Source organism: Euprymna scolopes, chromosome 18, assembly GCF_053919585.1.
Source record: "Euprymna scolopes isolate OS-2025 chromosome 18, ASM5391958v1, whole genome shotgun sequence".
Classification (NCBI taxonomy): Eukaryota; Metazoa; Mollusca; class Cephalopoda; order Sepiida; family Sepiolidae; genus Euprymna; species Euprymna scolopes.
The window spans coordinates 103,535,443-103,549,337 of NC_136499.1; the positions used below are offsets into that span (position 1 = coordinate 103,535,443).

At 42.2% G+C, this 13,895-nt stretch overlaps 59 non-coding genes across 59 annotated transcripts; all 59 read left to right on the forward strand.

The window, feature by feature from the left end:
* Positions 1-103: 103 nt before the first annotated feature.
* Trnac-gca (transfer RNA cysteine (anticodon GCA)) lies at positions 104-175 on the forward strand. The gene has a single exon. It is a non-coding gene; the product is annotated as a tRNA-Cys (tRNA).
* A 155-nt stretch (positions 176-330) lies between these two features.
* Positions 331-402, forward strand: Trnac-gca (transfer RNA cysteine (anticodon GCA)). Its single transcript has one exon. It is a non-coding gene; the product is annotated as a tRNA-Cys (tRNA).
* A 155-nt stretch (positions 403-557) lies between these two features.
* Positions 558-629, forward strand: Trnac-gca (transfer RNA cysteine (anticodon GCA)). Its single transcript has one exon. It is a non-coding gene; the product is annotated as a tRNA-Cys (tRNA).
* A 155-nt stretch (positions 630-784) lies between these two features.
* Trnac-gca (transfer RNA cysteine (anticodon GCA)) lies at positions 785-856 on the forward strand. The gene has a single exon. It is a non-coding gene; the product is annotated as a tRNA-Cys (tRNA).
* Positions 857-1,011: 155 nt separating this feature from the next.
* On the forward strand, positions 1,012-1,083 carry Trnac-gca (transfer RNA cysteine (anticodon GCA)). The gene has a single exon. It is a non-coding gene; the product is annotated as a tRNA-Cys (tRNA).
* A 155-nt stretch (positions 1,084-1,238) lies between these two features.
* Positions 1,239-1,310, forward strand: Trnac-gca (transfer RNA cysteine (anticodon GCA)). Its single transcript has one exon. It is a non-coding gene; the product is annotated as a tRNA-Cys (tRNA).
* Positions 1,311-1,465: 155 nt separating this feature from the next.
* Positions 1,466-1,537, forward strand: Trnac-gca (transfer RNA cysteine (anticodon GCA)). Its single transcript has one exon. It is a non-coding gene; the product is annotated as a tRNA-Cys (tRNA).
* A 155-nt stretch (positions 1,538-1,692) lies between these two features.
* On the forward strand, positions 1,693-1,764 carry Trnac-gca (transfer RNA cysteine (anticodon GCA)). Its single transcript has one exon. It is a non-coding gene; the product is annotated as a tRNA-Cys (tRNA).
* A 155-nt stretch (positions 1,765-1,919) lies between these two features.
* Positions 1,920-1,991, forward strand: Trnac-gca (transfer RNA cysteine (anticodon GCA)). Its single transcript has one exon. It is a non-coding gene; the product is annotated as a tRNA-Cys (tRNA).
* A 155-nt stretch (positions 1,992-2,146) lies between these two features.
* Positions 2,147-2,218, forward strand: Trnac-gca (transfer RNA cysteine (anticodon GCA)). The gene has a single exon. It is a non-coding gene; the product is annotated as a tRNA-Cys (tRNA).
* Positions 2,219-2,373: 155 nt separating this feature from the next.
* On the forward strand, positions 2,374-2,445 carry Trnac-gca (transfer RNA cysteine (anticodon GCA)). The gene has a single exon. It is a non-coding gene; the product is annotated as a tRNA-Cys (tRNA).
* A 155-nt stretch (positions 2,446-2,600) lies between these two features.
* On the forward strand, positions 2,601-2,672 carry Trnac-gca (transfer RNA cysteine (anticodon GCA)). The gene has a single exon. It is a non-coding gene; the product is annotated as a tRNA-Cys (tRNA).
* A 155-nt stretch (positions 2,673-2,827) lies between these two features.
* Positions 2,828-2,899, forward strand: Trnac-gca (transfer RNA cysteine (anticodon GCA)). The gene has a single exon. It is a non-coding gene; the product is annotated as a tRNA-Cys (tRNA).
* A 155-nt stretch (positions 2,900-3,054) lies between these two features.
* Positions 3,055-3,126, forward strand: Trnac-gca (transfer RNA cysteine (anticodon GCA)). The gene has a single exon. It is a non-coding gene; the product is annotated as a tRNA-Cys (tRNA).
* A 155-nt stretch (positions 3,127-3,281) lies between these two features.
* On the forward strand, positions 3,282-3,353 carry Trnac-gca (transfer RNA cysteine (anticodon GCA)). Its single transcript has one exon. It is a non-coding gene; the product is annotated as a tRNA-Cys (tRNA).
* A 155-nt stretch (positions 3,354-3,508) lies between these two features.
* Trnac-gca (transfer RNA cysteine (anticodon GCA)) lies at positions 3,509-3,583 on the forward strand. Its single transcript has one exon. It is a non-coding gene; the product is annotated as a tRNA-Cys (tRNA).
* A 152-nt stretch (positions 3,584-3,735) lies between these two features.
* Trnac-gca (transfer RNA cysteine (anticodon GCA)) lies at positions 3,736-3,807 on the forward strand. Its single transcript has one exon. It is a non-coding gene; the product is annotated as a tRNA-Cys (tRNA).
* Positions 3,808-3,962: 155 nt separating this feature from the next.
* Positions 3,963-4,034, forward strand: Trnac-gca (transfer RNA cysteine (anticodon GCA)). The gene has a single exon. It is a non-coding gene; the product is annotated as a tRNA-Cys (tRNA).
* Positions 4,035-4,188: 154 nt separating this feature from the next.
* On the forward strand, positions 4,189-4,260 carry Trnac-gca (transfer RNA cysteine (anticodon GCA)). The gene has a single exon. It is a non-coding gene; the product is annotated as a tRNA-Cys (tRNA).
* Positions 4,261-4,642: 382 nt separating this feature from the next.
* Positions 4,643-4,714, forward strand: Trnac-gca (transfer RNA cysteine (anticodon GCA)). The gene has a single exon. It is a non-coding gene; the product is annotated as a tRNA-Cys (tRNA).
* A 155-nt stretch (positions 4,715-4,869) lies between these two features.
* On the forward strand, positions 4,870-4,941 carry Trnac-gca (transfer RNA cysteine (anticodon GCA)). The gene has a single exon. It is a non-coding gene; the product is annotated as a tRNA-Cys (tRNA).
* A 155-nt stretch (positions 4,942-5,096) lies between these two features.
* On the forward strand, positions 5,097-5,168 carry Trnac-gca (transfer RNA cysteine (anticodon GCA)). The gene has a single exon. It is a non-coding gene; the product is annotated as a tRNA-Cys (tRNA).
* Positions 5,169-5,323: 155 nt separating this feature from the next.
* On the forward strand, positions 5,324-5,395 carry Trnac-gca (transfer RNA cysteine (anticodon GCA)). Its single transcript has one exon. It is a non-coding gene; the product is annotated as a tRNA-Cys (tRNA).
* Positions 5,396-5,550: 155 nt separating this feature from the next.
* Positions 5,551-5,622, forward strand: Trnac-gca (transfer RNA cysteine (anticodon GCA)). The gene has a single exon. It is a non-coding gene; the product is annotated as a tRNA-Cys (tRNA).
* Positions 5,623-5,777: 155 nt separating this feature from the next.
* On the forward strand, positions 5,778-5,849 carry Trnac-gca (transfer RNA cysteine (anticodon GCA)). Its single transcript has one exon. It is a non-coding gene; the product is annotated as a tRNA-Cys (tRNA).
* Positions 5,850-6,004: 155 nt separating this feature from the next.
* Positions 6,005-6,076, forward strand: Trnac-gca (transfer RNA cysteine (anticodon GCA)). Its single transcript has one exon. It is a non-coding gene; the product is annotated as a tRNA-Cys (tRNA).
* Positions 6,077-6,458: 382 nt separating this feature from the next.
* On the forward strand, positions 6,459-6,530 carry Trnac-gca (transfer RNA cysteine (anticodon GCA)). The gene has a single exon. It is a non-coding gene; the product is annotated as a tRNA-Cys (tRNA).
* A 155-nt stretch (positions 6,531-6,685) lies between these two features.
* Trnac-gca (transfer RNA cysteine (anticodon GCA)) lies at positions 6,686-6,757 on the forward strand. Its single transcript has one exon. It is a non-coding gene; the product is annotated as a tRNA-Cys (tRNA).
* A 155-nt stretch (positions 6,758-6,912) lies between these two features.
* On the forward strand, positions 6,913-6,984 carry Trnac-gca (transfer RNA cysteine (anticodon GCA)). Its single transcript has one exon. It is a non-coding gene; the product is annotated as a tRNA-Cys (tRNA).
* Positions 6,985-7,139: 155 nt separating this feature from the next.
* Positions 7,140-7,211, forward strand: Trnac-gca (transfer RNA cysteine (anticodon GCA)). Its single transcript has one exon. It is a non-coding gene; the product is annotated as a tRNA-Cys (tRNA).
* Positions 7,212-7,366: 155 nt separating this feature from the next.
* Positions 7,367-7,438, forward strand: Trnac-gca (transfer RNA cysteine (anticodon GCA)). Its single transcript has one exon. It is a non-coding gene; the product is annotated as a tRNA-Cys (tRNA).
* A 155-nt stretch (positions 7,439-7,593) lies between these two features.
* On the forward strand, positions 7,594-7,665 carry Trnac-gca (transfer RNA cysteine (anticodon GCA)). Its single transcript has one exon. It is a non-coding gene; the product is annotated as a tRNA-Cys (tRNA).
* Positions 7,666-7,820: 155 nt separating this feature from the next.
* On the forward strand, positions 7,821-7,892 carry Trnac-gca (transfer RNA cysteine (anticodon GCA)). The gene has a single exon. It is a non-coding gene; the product is annotated as a tRNA-Cys (tRNA).
* Positions 7,893-8,047: 155 nt separating this feature from the next.
* Positions 8,048-8,119, forward strand: Trnac-gca (transfer RNA cysteine (anticodon GCA)). The gene has a single exon. It is a non-coding gene; the product is annotated as a tRNA-Cys (tRNA).
* A 155-nt stretch (positions 8,120-8,274) lies between these two features.
* On the forward strand, positions 8,275-8,346 carry Trnac-gca (transfer RNA cysteine (anticodon GCA)). The gene has a single exon. It is a non-coding gene; the product is annotated as a tRNA-Cys (tRNA).
* A 155-nt stretch (positions 8,347-8,501) lies between these two features.
* On the forward strand, positions 8,502-8,573 carry Trnac-gca (transfer RNA cysteine (anticodon GCA)). The gene has a single exon. It is a non-coding gene; the product is annotated as a tRNA-Cys (tRNA).
* Positions 8,574-8,728: 155 nt separating this feature from the next.
* Positions 8,729-8,800, forward strand: Trnac-gca (transfer RNA cysteine (anticodon GCA)). Its single transcript has one exon. It is a non-coding gene; the product is annotated as a tRNA-Cys (tRNA).
* A 155-nt stretch (positions 8,801-8,955) lies between these two features.
* Positions 8,956-9,027, forward strand: Trnac-gca (transfer RNA cysteine (anticodon GCA)). The gene has a single exon. It is a non-coding gene; the product is annotated as a tRNA-Cys (tRNA).
* A 155-nt stretch (positions 9,028-9,182) lies between these two features.
* Positions 9,183-9,254, forward strand: Trnac-gca (transfer RNA cysteine (anticodon GCA)). Its single transcript has one exon. It is a non-coding gene; the product is annotated as a tRNA-Cys (tRNA).
* A 155-nt stretch (positions 9,255-9,409) lies between these two features.
* Trnac-gca (transfer RNA cysteine (anticodon GCA)) lies at positions 9,410-9,481 on the forward strand. The gene has a single exon. It is a non-coding gene; the product is annotated as a tRNA-Cys (tRNA).
* A 155-nt stretch (positions 9,482-9,636) lies between these two features.
* Trnac-gca (transfer RNA cysteine (anticodon GCA)) lies at positions 9,637-9,708 on the forward strand. The gene has a single exon. It is a non-coding gene; the product is annotated as a tRNA-Cys (tRNA).
* A 155-nt stretch (positions 9,709-9,863) lies between these two features.
* Positions 9,864-9,935, forward strand: Trnac-gca (transfer RNA cysteine (anticodon GCA)). Its single transcript has one exon. It is a non-coding gene; the product is annotated as a tRNA-Cys (tRNA).
* A 155-nt stretch (positions 9,936-10,090) lies between these two features.
* Trnac-gca (transfer RNA cysteine (anticodon GCA)) lies at positions 10,091-10,162 on the forward strand. The gene has a single exon. It is a non-coding gene; the product is annotated as a tRNA-Cys (tRNA).
* Positions 10,163-10,317: 155 nt separating this feature from the next.
* Trnac-gca (transfer RNA cysteine (anticodon GCA)) lies at positions 10,318-10,389 on the forward strand. Its single transcript has one exon. It is a non-coding gene; the product is annotated as a tRNA-Cys (tRNA).
* A 155-nt stretch (positions 10,390-10,544) lies between these two features.
* On the forward strand, positions 10,545-10,616 carry Trnac-gca (transfer RNA cysteine (anticodon GCA)). The gene has a single exon. It is a non-coding gene; the product is annotated as a tRNA-Cys (tRNA).
* Positions 10,617-10,771: 155 nt separating this feature from the next.
* Positions 10,772-10,843, forward strand: Trnac-gca (transfer RNA cysteine (anticodon GCA)). Its single transcript has one exon. It is a non-coding gene; the product is annotated as a tRNA-Cys (tRNA).
* A 155-nt stretch (positions 10,844-10,998) lies between these two features.
* Trnac-gca (transfer RNA cysteine (anticodon GCA)) lies at positions 10,999-11,070 on the forward strand. Its single transcript has one exon. It is a non-coding gene; the product is annotated as a tRNA-Cys (tRNA).
* A 155-nt stretch (positions 11,071-11,225) lies between these two features.
* On the forward strand, positions 11,226-11,297 carry Trnac-gca (transfer RNA cysteine (anticodon GCA)). The gene has a single exon. It is a non-coding gene; the product is annotated as a tRNA-Cys (tRNA).
* A 155-nt stretch (positions 11,298-11,452) lies between these two features.
* Positions 11,453-11,524, forward strand: Trnac-gca (transfer RNA cysteine (anticodon GCA)). The gene has a single exon. It is a non-coding gene; the product is annotated as a tRNA-Cys (tRNA).
* A 155-nt stretch (positions 11,525-11,679) lies between these two features.
* On the forward strand, positions 11,680-11,751 carry Trnac-gca (transfer RNA cysteine (anticodon GCA)). The gene has a single exon. It is a non-coding gene; the product is annotated as a tRNA-Cys (tRNA).
* Positions 11,752-11,906: 155 nt separating this feature from the next.
* On the forward strand, positions 11,907-11,981 carry Trnac-gca (transfer RNA cysteine (anticodon GCA)). Its single transcript has one exon. It is a non-coding gene; the product is annotated as a tRNA-Cys (tRNA).
* Positions 11,982-12,133: 152 nt separating this feature from the next.
* Trnac-gca (transfer RNA cysteine (anticodon GCA)) lies at positions 12,134-12,205 on the forward strand. The gene has a single exon. It is a non-coding gene; the product is annotated as a tRNA-Cys (tRNA).
* Positions 12,206-12,360: 155 nt separating this feature from the next.
* Positions 12,361-12,432, forward strand: Trnac-gca (transfer RNA cysteine (anticodon GCA)). The gene has a single exon. It is a non-coding gene; the product is annotated as a tRNA-Cys (tRNA).
* A 154-nt stretch (positions 12,433-12,586) lies between these two features.
* On the forward strand, positions 12,587-12,658 carry Trnac-gca (transfer RNA cysteine (anticodon GCA)). Its single transcript has one exon. It is a non-coding gene; the product is annotated as a tRNA-Cys (tRNA).
* Positions 12,659-12,813: 155 nt separating this feature from the next.
* Trnac-gca (transfer RNA cysteine (anticodon GCA)) lies at positions 12,814-12,885 on the forward strand. Its single transcript has one exon. It is a non-coding gene; the product is annotated as a tRNA-Cys (tRNA).
* A 155-nt stretch (positions 12,886-13,040) lies between these two features.
* Positions 13,041-13,112, forward strand: Trnac-gca (transfer RNA cysteine (anticodon GCA)). Its single transcript has one exon. It is a non-coding gene; the product is annotated as a tRNA-Cys (tRNA).
* Positions 13,113-13,267: 155 nt separating this feature from the next.
* Trnac-gca (transfer RNA cysteine (anticodon GCA)) lies at positions 13,268-13,339 on the forward strand. The gene has a single exon. It is a non-coding gene; the product is annotated as a tRNA-Cys (tRNA).
* Positions 13,340-13,494: 155 nt separating this feature from the next.
* On the forward strand, positions 13,495-13,566 carry Trnac-gca (transfer RNA cysteine (anticodon GCA)). The gene has a single exon. It is a non-coding gene; the product is annotated as a tRNA-Cys (tRNA).
* A 155-nt stretch (positions 13,567-13,721) lies between these two features.
* On the forward strand, positions 13,722-13,793 carry Trnac-gca (transfer RNA cysteine (anticodon GCA)). The gene has a single exon. It is a non-coding gene; the product is annotated as a tRNA-Cys (tRNA).
* Positions 13,794-13,895: the final 102 nt, after the last annotated feature.

Below are 13,895 nucleotides of genomic sequence, written 5' to 3' on the forward strand. Positions count from 1 at the left end.
AAAAAGTAAGATCATTTAAAATCGCCGCTATTAAATCCGTTTTTGTTTCAAAGGTGGAATAATGGTGCGTATTTTCTTTTGTATAGGAGCGTAATTGTCATGCGGGGATGTAGCTCAGTGGTAGAGCATTCGACTGCAGATCGAGAGGTCCCCGGTTCAAACCCGGGTGTCCCCTTCAAGATTGTTCTTACTTTTTTCTTATCTGTGCCTGTACTGTGCGATAATGCAAAAAGTAAGATCATTTAAAATCGCCGCTATTAAATCCGTTTTTGTTTCAAAGGCGGAATAAGGGTCCGTATTCTCGTTTGTATAGAAGCGTAATTGTCATGCGGGGATGTAGCTCAGTGGTAGAGCATTCGACTGCAGATCGAGAGGTCCCCGGTTCAAACCCGGGTGTCCCCTTCAAGATTGTTCTTACTTTTTTCTTATCTGTGCCTGTACATTGCGATAATGAAAAAAGTAAGATCATTTAAAATCGCCGCTATTAAATCCGTTTTTGTTTCAAAGGCGGAATAATGGTGGGTATTTTCTTTTGTATAGGAGCGTAATTGTCATGCGGGGATGTAGCTCAGTGGTAGAGCAGTCGACTGCAGATCGAGAGGTCCCCGGTTCAAACCCGGGAGTCCCCTTCAAGATTGTTCTTACTTTTTTCTTATCTGTGCCTGTACTTTGCGATAATGCAAAAAGTAAGATCATTTAAAATCGCCGCTATTAAATCCGTTTTTGTTTCAAAGGCGGAATAATGGTGCGTATTTTCTTTTGTATAGGAGCGTAATTGTCATGCGGGGATGTAGCTCAGTGGTAGAGCACTCGACTGCAGATCGAGAGGTCCCCGGTTCAAACCCGGGTGTCCCCTTCAAGATTGTTCTTACTTTTTTCTTATCTGTGCCTGTACTTTGCGATAATGCAAAAAGTAAGATCATTTAAAATCGCCGGTGTTAAATCCGTTTTTGTTTCAAAGGCGGAATAATGGTGCGTATTTTCTTTTGTATAGGAGCGTAATTGTCATGCGGGGATGTAGCTCAGTGGGAGAGTATTCGACTGCAGATCGAGAGGTCCCCGGTTCAAACCCGGGTGTCCCCTTCAAGATTGTTCTTACTTTTTTCTTATCTGTGCCTGTACTTTGCGATAATGAAAAAAGTAAGATCATTTAAAATCGCCGCTATTAAATCCGTTTTTGTTTCAAAGGCGGAATAAGGGTCCGTATTCTCGTTTGTATAGGAGCGTAATTGTCATGCGGGGATGTAGCTCAGTGGTAGAGCATTCGACTGCAGATCGAGAGGTCCCCGGTTCAAACCCGGGTGACCCCTTCAAGATTGTTCTTACTTTTTTCTTATCTGTGCCTGTACTTTGCGATAATGCAAAAAGTAAGATCATTTAAAATCGCCGCTATTAAATCCGTTTTTGTTTCAAAGGCGGAATAATGGTGCGTATTTTCTTTTGTATAGGAGCGTAATTGTCATGCGGGGATGTAGCTCAGTGGTAGAGCATTCGACTGCAGATCTAGAGGTACCCGGTTCAAACCCGGGTGTCCCCTTCAAGATTGTTCTTTCTTTTTTCTTATCTGTGCCTGTACTTTGCGATAATGCAAAAAGTAAGATCATTTAAAATCGCCGCTATTAAATCCGTTTTTGTTTCAAAGGCGGAATAATGGTGCGTATTTTCTTTTGTATAGAAGCGTAATTGTCATGCGGGTATGTAGTTCAGTGGTAGAGCATTCGACTGCAGATCGAGAGGTCTCCGGTTCAAACCCGGGTGTCCCCTTCAAGATTGTTCTTACTTTTTTCTTATCTGTGCCTGTACTTTGCGATAATGCAAAAAGTAAGATCATTTAAAATCGCCGCTATTAAATCCGTTTTTGTTTCAAAGGTGGAATAATGGTGCGTATTCTCTTTTGTATAGGAGCGTAATTGTCATGCGGGGATGTAGCTCAGTGGTAGAGCATTCGACTGCAGATCGAGAGGTCCCCGGTTCAAACCCGGGTGTCCCCTTCAAGATTGTTCTTACTTTTTTCTTATCTGTGCCTGTACTGTGCGATAATGCAAAAAGTAAGATCATTTAAAATCGCCGCTATTAAATCCGTTTTTGTTTCAAAGGCGGAATAAGGGTCCGTATTCTCGTTTGTATAGAAGCGTAATTGTCATGCGGGGATGTAGCTCAGTGGTAGAGCATTCGACTGCAGATCGAGAGGTCCCCGGTTCAAACCCGGGTGTCCCCTTCAAGATTGTTCTTACTTTTTTCTTATCTGTGCCTGTACATTGCGATAATGAAAAAAGTAAGATCATTTAAAATCGCCGCTATTAAATCCGTTTTTGTTTCAAAGGCGGAATAATGGTGGGTATTTTCTTTTGTATAGGAGCGTAATTGTCATGCGGGGATGTAGCTCAGTGGTAGAGCAGTCGACTGCAGATCGAGAGGTCCCCGGTTCAAACCCGGGAGTCCCCTTCAAGATTGTTCTTACTTTTTTCTTATCTGTGCCTGTACTTTGCGATAATGCAAAAAGTAAGATCATTTAAAATCGCCGCTATTAAATCCGTTTTTGTTTCAAAGGCGGAATAATGGTGCGTATTTTCTTTTGTATAGGAGCGTAATTGTCATGCGGGGATGTAGCTCAGTGGTAGAGCACTCGACTGCAGATCGAGAGGTCCCCGGTTCAAACCCGGGTGTCCCCTTCAAGATTGTTCTTACTTTTTTCTTATCTGTGCCTGTACTGTGCGATAATGCAAAAAGTAAGATCATTTAAAATCGCCGCTATTAAATCCGTTTTTGTTTCAAAGGCGGAATAAGGGTCCGTATTCTCGTTTGTATAGAAGCGTAATTGTCATGCGGGGATGTAGCTCAGTGGTAGAGCATTCGACTGCAGATCGAGAGGTCCCCGGTTCAAACCCGGGTGTCCCCTTCAAGATTGTTCTTACTTTTTTCTTATCTGTGCCTGTACATTGCGATAATGAAAAAAGTAAGATCATTTAAAATCGCCGCTATTAAATCCGTTTTTGTTTCAAAGGCGGAATAATGGTGGGTATTTTCTTTTGTATAGGAGCGTAATTGTCATGCGGGGATGTAGCTCAGTGGTAGAGCAGTCGACTGCAGATCGAGAGGTCCCCGGTTCAAACCCGGGAGTCCCCTTCAAGATTGTTCTTACTTTTTTCTTATCTGTGCCTGTACTTTGCGATAATGCAAAAAGTAAGATCATTTAAAATCGCCGCTATTAAATCCGTTTTTGTTTCAAAGGCGGAATAATGGTGCGTATTTTCTTTTGTATAGGAGCGTAATTGTCATGCGGGGATGTAGCTCAGTGGTAGAGCACTCGACTGCAGATCGAGAGGTCCCCGGTTCAAACCCGGGTGTCCCCTTCAAGATTGTTCTTACTTTTTTCTTATCTGTGCCTGTACTTTGCGATAATGCAAAAAGTAAGATCATTTAAAATCGCCGGTGTTAAATCCGTTTTTGTTTCAAAGGCGGAATAATGGTGCGTATTTTCTTTTGTATAGGAGCGTAATTGTCATGCGGGGATGTAGCTCAGTGGGAGAGTATTCGACTGCAGATCGAGAGGTCCCCGGTTCAAACCCGGTTGTCCCATTCAAGATTGTTCTTACTTTTTTCTTATCTGTGCCTGTACTTTGCGATAATGCAAAAAGTAAGATCATTTAAAATCGCCGCTATTAAATCCGTTTTTGTTTCAAAGGCGGAATAATGGTGCGTATTTTCTTTTGTATAGAAGCGTAATTGTCATGCGGGGATGTAGCTCAGTGGTAGAGCATTCGACTGCAGATCGAGAGGTCCCCGGTTCAAACCCGGGTGTCCCCTTCAAGATTGTTCTTACTTTTTTCTAATCTGTGCCTGTACTTTGCGATAATGCAAAAAGTAGGATCATTTAAAATCGCCGCTATTAAATCCGTATTTGTTTCAAAGGCGGAATAATGGTGCGTATTTTCTTTTGTATAGAAGCGTAATTGTCATGCGGGGATGTAGCTCAGTGGTAGAGCATTCGACTGCAGATAGAGAGGTCCGCGGTTCAAACCCGGGTGTCCCCTTCAAGATTGTTCTTACTTTTTTCTTATCTGTGCCTGTACTTTGCGATAATGCAAATGTAAGATCATTTAAAATCGCCGCTATTAAATCCGTTTTTGTTTCAAAGGCGGAATAATGGTGCGTATTTTCTTTTGTATAGGAGCGTAATTGTCATGTGGGTATGTAGCTCAGTGGTAGAGCATTCGACTGCAGATCGAGAGGTCCCCGGTTCAAGCCCGGGTGTCCCCTTCAAGATTGTTCTTACTTTTTTCTTATCTGTGCCTGTATTTTGCGATAATGCAAAAAGTAAGATCATTTAAAATCGCCGCTATTAAATCCGTTTTTGTTTCAAAGGCGGAATAATGGTGCGTATTTTCTTTTGTATAGAAGCGTAATTTTCATGCGGGTATGTAGTTCAGTGGTAGAGCATTCGACTGCAGATCGAGAGGTCTCCGGTTCAAACCCGGGTGTCCCTTTCAAGATTGTTCTTACTTTTTTCTTATCTGTGCCTGTACTTTGCGATAATGCAAAAAGTAAGATCATTTAAAATCACCGCTATTAAATCCGTTTTTGTTTCAAAGGCGGAATAATGGTGCGTATTTTCTTTTGTATAGAAGCGTAATTGTCATGCGGGGATGTAGCTCAGTGGTAGAGCATTCGACTGCAGATCGAGAGGTCCCCGGTTGAAACCCGCGTGTCCCCTTCAAGATTGTTCTTACTTTTTTCTAATCTGTGCCTGTACTTTGCGATAATGCAAAAAGTAGGATCATTTAAAATCGCCGCTATTAAATCCGTTTTTGTTTCAAAGGCGGAATAATGGTGCGTATTTTCTTTTGTATAGGAGCGTAATTGTCATGCGGGGATGTAGCTCAGTGGTAGAGCATTCGACTGCAGATCGAGAGGTCCCCGGTTCAAACCCGGGTGTCCCCTTCAAGATTGTTCTTACTTTTTTCTTATCTGTGCCTGTACTTTGCGATAATGCAAAAAGTAAGATCATTTAAAATCGCCGCTATAAAATCCGTTTTTGTTTCAAAGGCGGAATAATGGTGCGTATTTTCTTTTGTATAGGTGCGTAATTGTCATGCGGGGATGTAGCTCAGTGGTAGAGCATTCGACTGCAGATCGAGAGGTCCCCGGTTCAAACCCGGGTGTCCCCTTCAAGATTGTTCTTACTTTTTTCTAATCTGTGCCTGTACTTTGCGATAATGCAAAAAGTAGGATCATTTAAAATCGCCGGTGTTAAATCCGTTTTTGTTTCAAAGGCGGAATAATGGTGCGTATTTTGTTTTGTATAGGAGCGTAATTGTCATGCGGGGATGTAGCTCAGTGGTAGAGCATTCGACTGCAGATCGAGAGGTCCCCGGTTCAAACCCGGGTGTCCCCTTCAAGATTGTTCTTACTTTTTTCTTATCTGTGCCTGTACTTTGCGATAATGCAAAAAGTAAGATCATTTAAAATCGCCGCTATAAAATCCGTTTTTGTTTCAAAGGCGGAATAATGGTGCGTATTTTCTTTTGTATAGGTGCGTAATTGTCATGCGGGGATGTAGCTCAGTGGTAGAGCATTCGACTGCAGATCGAGAGGTCCCCGGTTCAAACCCGGGTGTCCCCTTCAAGATTGTTCTTACTTTTTTCTAATCTGTGCCTGTACTTTGCGATAATGCAAAAAGTAGGATCATTTAAAATCGCCGGTGTTAAATCCGTTTTTGTTTCAAAGGCGGAATAATGGTGCGTATTTTCTTTTGTATAGGAGAGTAATTGTCATGCGGGGATGTAGCTCAGTGGTAGAGCATTCGACTGCAGATCGAGAGGTCCACGGTTCAAACCCGGGTGTCCCCTTCAAGATTGTTCTTACTTTTTTCTTATCTGTGCCTGTACTGTGCGATAATGCAAAAAGTAAGATCATTTAAAATCGCCGCTATTAAATCCGTTTTTGTTTCAAAGGCGGAATAAGGGTCCGTATTCTCGTTTGTATAGAAGCGTAATTGTCATGCGGGGATGTAGCTCAGTGGTAGAGCATTCGACTGCAGGTCGAGAGGTCCCCGGTTCAAACCCGGGTGTCCCCTTCAAGATTGTTCTTACTTTTTTCTTATCTGTGCCTGTACATTGCGATAATGCAAAAAGTAAGATCATTTATAATCGCCGGTGTTAAATCCGTTTTTGTTTGAAAGGCGGAATAATGGTGGGTATTTTATTTTGTATAGAAGCGTAATTATCATGCGGGGATGTAGCTCAGTGGTAGAGCATTCGACTGCAGATAGAGAGGTCCGCGGTTCAAACCCGGGTGTCACCTTCAAGATTGTTCTTACTTTTTTCTTATCTGTGCCTGTACTTTGCGATAATGCAAAAAGTAAGATCATTTAAAATCGCCGCTATTAAATCCGTTTTTGTTTCAAAGGCGGAATAATGGTGCGTATTTTCTTTTGTATAGGAGCGTAATTGTCATGCGGGGATGTAGATCAGTGGTAGAGCATTCGACTGCAGATCGAGAGGTCCCCGGTTCAAACCCGGGTGTCCCCTTCAAGATTGTTCTTACTTTTTTCTTATCTGTGCCTGTACTTTGCGATAATGCAAAAAGTATGATCATTCAAAATCGCCGCTATTAAATCCGTTTTTGTTTCAAAGGCGGAATAATGGTGCGTATGTTCTTTTGTATAGGAGCGTAATTGTCATGCGGGGATGTAGCTCAGTGGTAGAGCATTCGACTGCAGATCGAGAGGTCCCCGGTTCAAACCCGGGTGTCCCCTTCAAGATTGTTCTTACTTTTTTCTTATCTGTGCCTGTACTTTACGATAATGCAAAAAGTAAGATCATTTAAAATCGCCGCTATGAAATCCGTTTTTGTTTCAAAGGCGGAATAATGGTGCGTATTTTGTTTTGTATAGGAGCGTAATTGTCATGCGGGGATGTAGCTCAGTGGTAGAGCATTCGACTGCAGATCGAGAGGTCCCCGGTTCAAACCCGGGTGTCCCCTTCAAGATTGTTCTTACTTTTTTCTTATCTGTGCCTGTACTTTGCGATAATGCAAAAAGTATGATCATTCAAAATCGCCGCTATTAAATCCGTTTTTGTTTCAAAGGCGGAATAATGGTGCGTATGTTCTTTTGTATAGGAGCGTAATTGTCATGCGGGGATGTAGCTCAGTGGTAGAGCAGTCGACTGCAGATCGAGAGGTCCCCGGTTCAAACCCGGGTGTCCCCTTCAAGATTGTTCTTACTTTTTTCTTATCTGTGCCTGTACTTTGCGATAATGCAAAAAGTAAGATCATTTAAAATCGCCGCTATGAAATCCGTTTTTGTTTCAAAGGCGGAATAATGGTGCGTATTTTGTTTTGTATAGGAGCGTAATTGTCATGCGGGGATGTAGATCAGTGGTAGAGCATTCGACTGCAGATCGAGAGGTCCCCGGTTCAAACCCGGGTGTCCCCTTCAAGATTGTTCTTACTTTTTTCTTATCTGTGCCTGTACTTTGCGATAATGCAAAAAGTAGGATCATTTAAAATCGCCGCTATTAAATCCGTTTTTGTTTCAAAGGCGGAATAATGGTGGGTATTTTCTTTTGTATAGGAGCGTAATTGTCATGCGGGGATGTAGCTCAGTGGTAGAGCATTCGACTGCAGATCGAGAGGTCCCCGGTTCAAACCCGGGTGTCCCCTTCAAGATTGTTCTTACTTTTTTCTCATCTGTGCCTGTATTTTGCGATAATGCAAAAAGTAAGATCATTTAAAATCGCCGCTATTAAATCCGTTTTTGTTTCAAAGGCGGAATAATGGTGCGTATTTTCTTTTGTATAGAAGCGTAATTGTCATGCGGGTATGTAGTTCAGTGGTAGAGCATTCGACTGCAGATCGAGAGGTCCCCGGTTCAAACCCGGGTGTCCCCTTCAAGATTGTTCTTACTTTTTTCTTATCTGTGCCTGTACTTTGCGATAATGCAAAAAGTATGATCATTCAAAATCGCCGCTATTAAATCCGTTTTTGTTTCAAAGGTGGAATAATGGTGCGTATTTTCTTTTGTATAGGAGCGTAATTGTCATGCGGGGATGTAGCTCAGTGGTAGAGCATTCGACTGCAGATCGAGAGGTCCCCGGTTCAAACCCGGGTGTCCCCTTCAAGATTGTTCTTACTTGTTTCTTATCTGTGCCTGTACTGTGCGATAATGCAAAAAGTAAGATCATTTAAAATCGCCGCTATTAAATCCGTTTTTGTTTCAAAGGCGGAATAATGGTGCGTATTTTCGTTTGTATAGAAGCGTAATTGTCATGCGGGGATGTAGCTCAGTGGTAGAGCATTTGACTGCAGATCGAGAGGTCCCCGGTTCAAACCCGGGTGTCCCCTTCAAGATTGTTCTTACTTTTTTCTTATCTGTGCCTGTACTTTGCGATAATGAAAAAAGTAAGATCATTTAAAATCGCCGCTATTAAATCCGTTTTTGTTTCAAAGGCGGAATAATGGTGCGTATGTTCTTTTGTATAGGAGCGTAATTGTCATGCGGGGATGTAGCTCAGTGGTAGAGCATTCGACTGCAGATCGAGAGGTCCCCGGTTCAAACCCGGGTGACCCCTTCAAGATTGTTCTTACTTTTTTCTTATCTGTGCCTGTACTTTGCGATAATTCAAAAAGTAAGATCATTTAAAATCGCCGCTATTAAATCCGTTTTTGTTTCAAAGGCGGAATAATGGTGCGTATTTTCTTTTGTATAGGAGCGTAATTGTCATGCGGGGATGTAGCTCAGTGGTAGAGCATTCGACTGCAGATCTAGAGGTCCCCGGTTCAAACCCGGGTGTCCCCTTCAAGATTGTTCTTTCTTTTTTCTTATCTGTGCCTGTACTTTGCGATAATGCAAAAAGTAAGATCATTTAAAATCGCCGCTATTAAATCCGTTTTTGTTTCAAAGGCGGAATAATGGTGCGTATTTTCTTTTGTATAGAAGCGTAATTGTCATGCGGGTATGTAGTTCAGTGGTAGAGCATTCGACTGCAGATCGAGAGGTCTCCGGTTCAAACCCGGGTGTCCCCTTCAAGATTGTTCTTACTTTTTTCTTATCTGTGCCTGTACTTTGCGATAATGCAAAAAGTAAGATCATTTAAAATCGCCGCTATTAAATCCGTTTTTGTTTCAAAGGTGGAATAATGGTGCGTATTTTCTTTTGTATAGGAGCGTAATTGTCATGCGGGGATGTAGCTCAGTGGTAGAGCATTCGACTGCAGATCGAGAGGTCCCCGGTTCAAACCCGGGTGTCCCCTTCAAGATTGTTCTTACTTTTTTCTTATCTGTGCCTGTACTGTGCGATAATGCAAAAAGTAAGATCATTTAAAATCGCCGCTATTAAATCCGTTTTTGTTTCAAAGGCGGAATAAGGGTCCGTATTCTCGTTTGTATAGAAGCGTAATTGTCATGCGGGGATGTAGCTCAGTGGTAGAGCATTCGACTGCAGATCGAGAGGTCCCCGGTTCAAACCCGGGTGTCCCCTTCAAGATTGTTCTTACTTTTTTCTTATCTGTGCCTGTACATTGCGATAATGAAAAAAGTAAGATCATTTAAAATCGCCGCTATTAAATCCGTTTTTGTTTCAAAGGCGGAATAATGGTGGGTATTTTCTTTTGTATAGGAGCGTAATTGTCATGCGGGGATGTAGCTCAGTGGTAGAGCAGTCGACTGCAGATCGAGAGGTCCCCGGTTCAAACCCGGGAGTCCCCTTCAAGATTGTTCTTACTTTTTTCTTATCTGTGCCTGTACTTTGCGATAATGCAAAAAGTAAGATCATTTAAAATCGCCGCTATTAAATCCGTTTTTGTTTCAAAGGCGGAATAATGGTGCGTATTTTCTTTTGTATAGGAGCGTAATTGTCATGCGGGGATGTAGCTCAGTGGTAGAGCACTCGACTGCAGATCGAGAGGTCCCCGGTTCAAACCCGGGTGTCCCCTTCAAGATTGTTCTTACTTTTTTCTTATCTGTGCCTGTACTTTGCGATAATGCAAAAAGTAAGATCATTTAAAATCGCCGGTGTTAAATCCGTTTTTGTTTCAAAGGCGGAATAATGGTGCGTATTTTCTTTTGTATAGGAGCGTAATTGTCATGCGGGGATGTAGCTCAGTGGGAGAGTATTCGACTGCAGATCGAGAGGTCCCCGGTTCAAACCCGGGTGTCCCCTTCAAGATTGTTCTTACTTTTTTCTTATCTGTGCCTGTACTTTGCGATAATGAAAAAAGTAAGATCATTTAAAATCGCCGCTATAAAATCCGTTTTTGTTTCAAAGGCGGAATAAGGGTCCGTATTCTCGTTTGTATAGGAGCGTAATTGTCATGCGGGGATGTAGCTCAGTGGTAGAGCATTCGACTGCAGATCGAGAGGTCCCCGGTTCAAACCCGGGTGACCCCTTCAAGATTGTTCTTACTTTTTTCTTATCTGTGCCTGTACTTTGCGATAATGCAAAAAGTAAGATCATTTAAAATCGCCGCTATTAAATCCGTTTTTGTTTCAAAGGCGGAATAATGGTGCGTATTTTCTTTTGTATAGGAGCGTAATTGTCATGCGGGGATGTAGCTCAGTGGTAGAGCATTCGACTGCAGATCTAGAGGTACCCGGTTCAAACCCGGGTGTCCCCTTCAAGATTGTTCTTTCTTTTTTCTTATCTGTGCCTGTACTTTGCGATAATGCAAAAAGTAAGATCATTTAAAATCGCCGCTATTAAATCCGTTTTTGTTTCAAAGGCGGAATAATGGTGCGTATTTTCTTTTGTATAGAAGCGTAATTGTCATGCGGGTATGTAGTTCAGTGGTAGAGCATTCGACTGCAGATCGAGAGGTCTCCGGTTCAAACCCGGGTGTCCCCTTCAAGATTGTTCTTACTTTTTTCTTATCTGTGCCTGTACTTTGCGATAATGCAAAAAGTAAGATCATTTAAAATCGCCGCTATTAAATCCGTTTTTGTTTCAAAGGTGGAATAATGGTGCGTATTCTCTTTTGTATAGGAGCGTAATTGTCATGCGGGGATGTAGCTCAGTGGTAGAGCATTCGACTGCAGATCGAGAGGTCCCCGGTTCAAACCCGGGTGTCCCCTTCAAGATTGTTCTTACTTTTTTCTTATCTGTGCCTGTACTGTGCGATAATGCAAAAAGTAAGATCATTTAAAATCGCCGCTATTAAATCCGTTTTTGTTTCAAAGGCGGAATAAGGGTCCGTATTCTCGTTTGTATAGAAGCGTAATTGTCATGCGGGGATGTAGCTCAGTGGTAGAGCATTCGACTGCAGATCGAGAGGTCCCCGGTTCAAACCCGGGTGTCCCCTTCAAGATTGTTCTTACTTTTTTCTTATCTGTGCCTGTACATTGCGATAATGAAAAAAGTAAGATCATTTAAAATCGCCGCTATTAAATCCGTTTTTGTTTCAAAGGCGGAATAATGGTGGGTATTTTCTTTTGTATAGGAGCGTAATTGTCATGCGGGGATGTAGCTCAGTGGTAGAGCAGTCGACTGCAGATCGAGAGGTCCCCGGTTCAAACCCGGGAGTCCCCTTCAAGATTGTTCTTACTTTTTTCTTATCTGTGCCTGTACTTTGCGATAATGCAAAAAGTAAGATCATTTAAAATCGCCGCTATTAAATCCGTTTTTGTTTCAAAGGCGGAATAATGGTGCGTATTTTCTTTTGTATAGGAGCGTAATTGTCATGCGGGGATGTAGCTCAGTGGTAGAGCACTCGACTGCAGATCGAGAGGTCCCCGGTTCAAACCCGGGTGTCCCCTTCAAGATTGTTCTTACTTTTTTCTTTTCTGTGCCTGTACTTTGCGATAATGCAAAAAGTAAGATCATTTAAAATCGCCGGTGTTAAATCCGTTTTTGTTTCAAAGGCGGAATAATGGTGCGTATTTTCTTTTGTATAGGAGCGTAATTGTCATGCGGGGATGTAGCTCAGTGGGAGAGTATTCGACTGCAGATCGAGAGGTCCCCGGTTCAAACCCGGTTGTCCCATTCAAGATTGTTCTTACTTTTTTCTTATCTGTGCCTGTACTTTGCGATAATGCAAAAAGTAAGATCATTTAAAATCGCCGCTATTAAATCCGTTTTTGTTTCAAAGGCGGAATAATGGTGCGTATTTTCTTTTGTATAGAAGCGTAATTGTCATGCGGGGATGTAGCTCAGTGGTAGAGCATTCGACTGCAGATCGAGAGGTCCCCGGTTCAAACCCGGGTGTCCCCTTCAAGATTGTTCTTACTTTTTTCTAATCTGTGCCTGTACTTTGCGATAATGCAAAAAGTAGGATCATTTAAAATCGCCGCTATTAAATCCGTATTTGTTTCAAAGGCGGAATAATGGTGCGTATTTTCTTTTGTATAGAAGCGTAATTGTCATGCGGGGATGTAGCTCAGTGGTAGAGCATTCGACTGCAGATAGAGAGGTCCGCGGTTCAAACCCGGGTGTCCCCTTCAAGATTGTTCTTACTTTTTTCTTATCTGTGCCTGTACTTTGCGATAATGCAAATGTAAGATCATTTAAAATCGCCGCTATTAAATCCGTTTTTGTTTCAAAGGCGGAATAATGGTGCGTATTTTCTTTTGTATAGGAGCGTAATTGTCATGTGGGTATGTAGCTCAGCGGTAGAGCATTCGACTGCAGATCGAGAGGTCCCCGGTTCAAGCCCGGGTGTCCCCTTCAAGATTGTTCTTACTTTTTTCTTATCTGTGCCTGTATTTTGCGATAATGCAAAAAGTAAGATCATTTAAAATCGCCGCTATTAAATCCGTTTTTGTTTCAAAGGCGGAATAATGGTGCGTATTTTCTTTTGTATAGAAGCGTAATTTTCATGCGGGTATGTAGTTCAGTGGTAGAGCATTCGACTGCAGATCGAGAGGTCTCCGGTTCAAACCCGGGTGTCCCCTTCAAGATTGTTCTTACTTTTTTCTTATCTGTGCCTGTACTTTGCGATAATGCAAAAAGTAAGATCATTTAAAATCACCGCTATTAAATCCGTTTTTGTTTCAAAGGCGGAATAATGGTGCGTATTTTCTTTTGTATAGAAGCGTAATCGTCATGCGGGGATGTAGCTCAGTGGTAGAGCATTCGACTGCAGATCGAGAGGTCCCCGGTTGAAACCCGCGTGTCCCCTTCAAGATTGTTCTTACTTTTTTCTAATCTGTGCCTGTACTTTGCGATAATGCAAAAAGTAGGATCATTTAAAATCGCCGCTATTAAATCCGTTTTTGTTTCAAAGGCGGAATAATGGTGCGTATTTTCTTTTGTATAGGAGCGTAATTGTCATGCGGGGATGTAGCTCAGTGGTAGAGCATTCGACTGCAGATCGAGAGGTCCCCGGTTCAAACCCGGGTGTCCCCTTCAAGATTGTTCTTACTTTTTTCTTATCTGTGCCTGTACTTTGCGATAATGCAAAAAGTAAGATCATTTAAAATCGCCGCTATAAAATCCGTTTTTGTTTCAAAGGCGGAATAATGGTGCGTATTTTCTTTTGTATAGGTGCGTAATTGTCATGCGGGGATGTAGCTCAGTGGTAGAGCATTCGACTGCAGATCGAGAGGTCCCCGGTTCAAACCCGGGTGTCCCCTTCAAGATTGTTCTTACTTTTTTCTAATCTGTGCCTGTACTTTGCGATAATGCAAAAAGTAGGATCATTTAAAATCGCCGGTGTTAAATCCGTTTTTGTTTCAAAGGCGGAATAATGGTGCGTATTTTCTTTTGTATAGGAGCGTAATTGTCATGCGGGGATGTAGCTCAGTGGTAGAGCATTCGACTGCAGATCGAGAGGTCCCCGGTTCAAACCCGGGTGTCCCCTTCAAGATTGTTCTTACTTTTTTCTTATCTGTGCCTGTACTTTGCGATAATGCAAAAAGTAAGATCATTTAAAATCGCCGCTATAAAATCCGTTTTTGTTTCA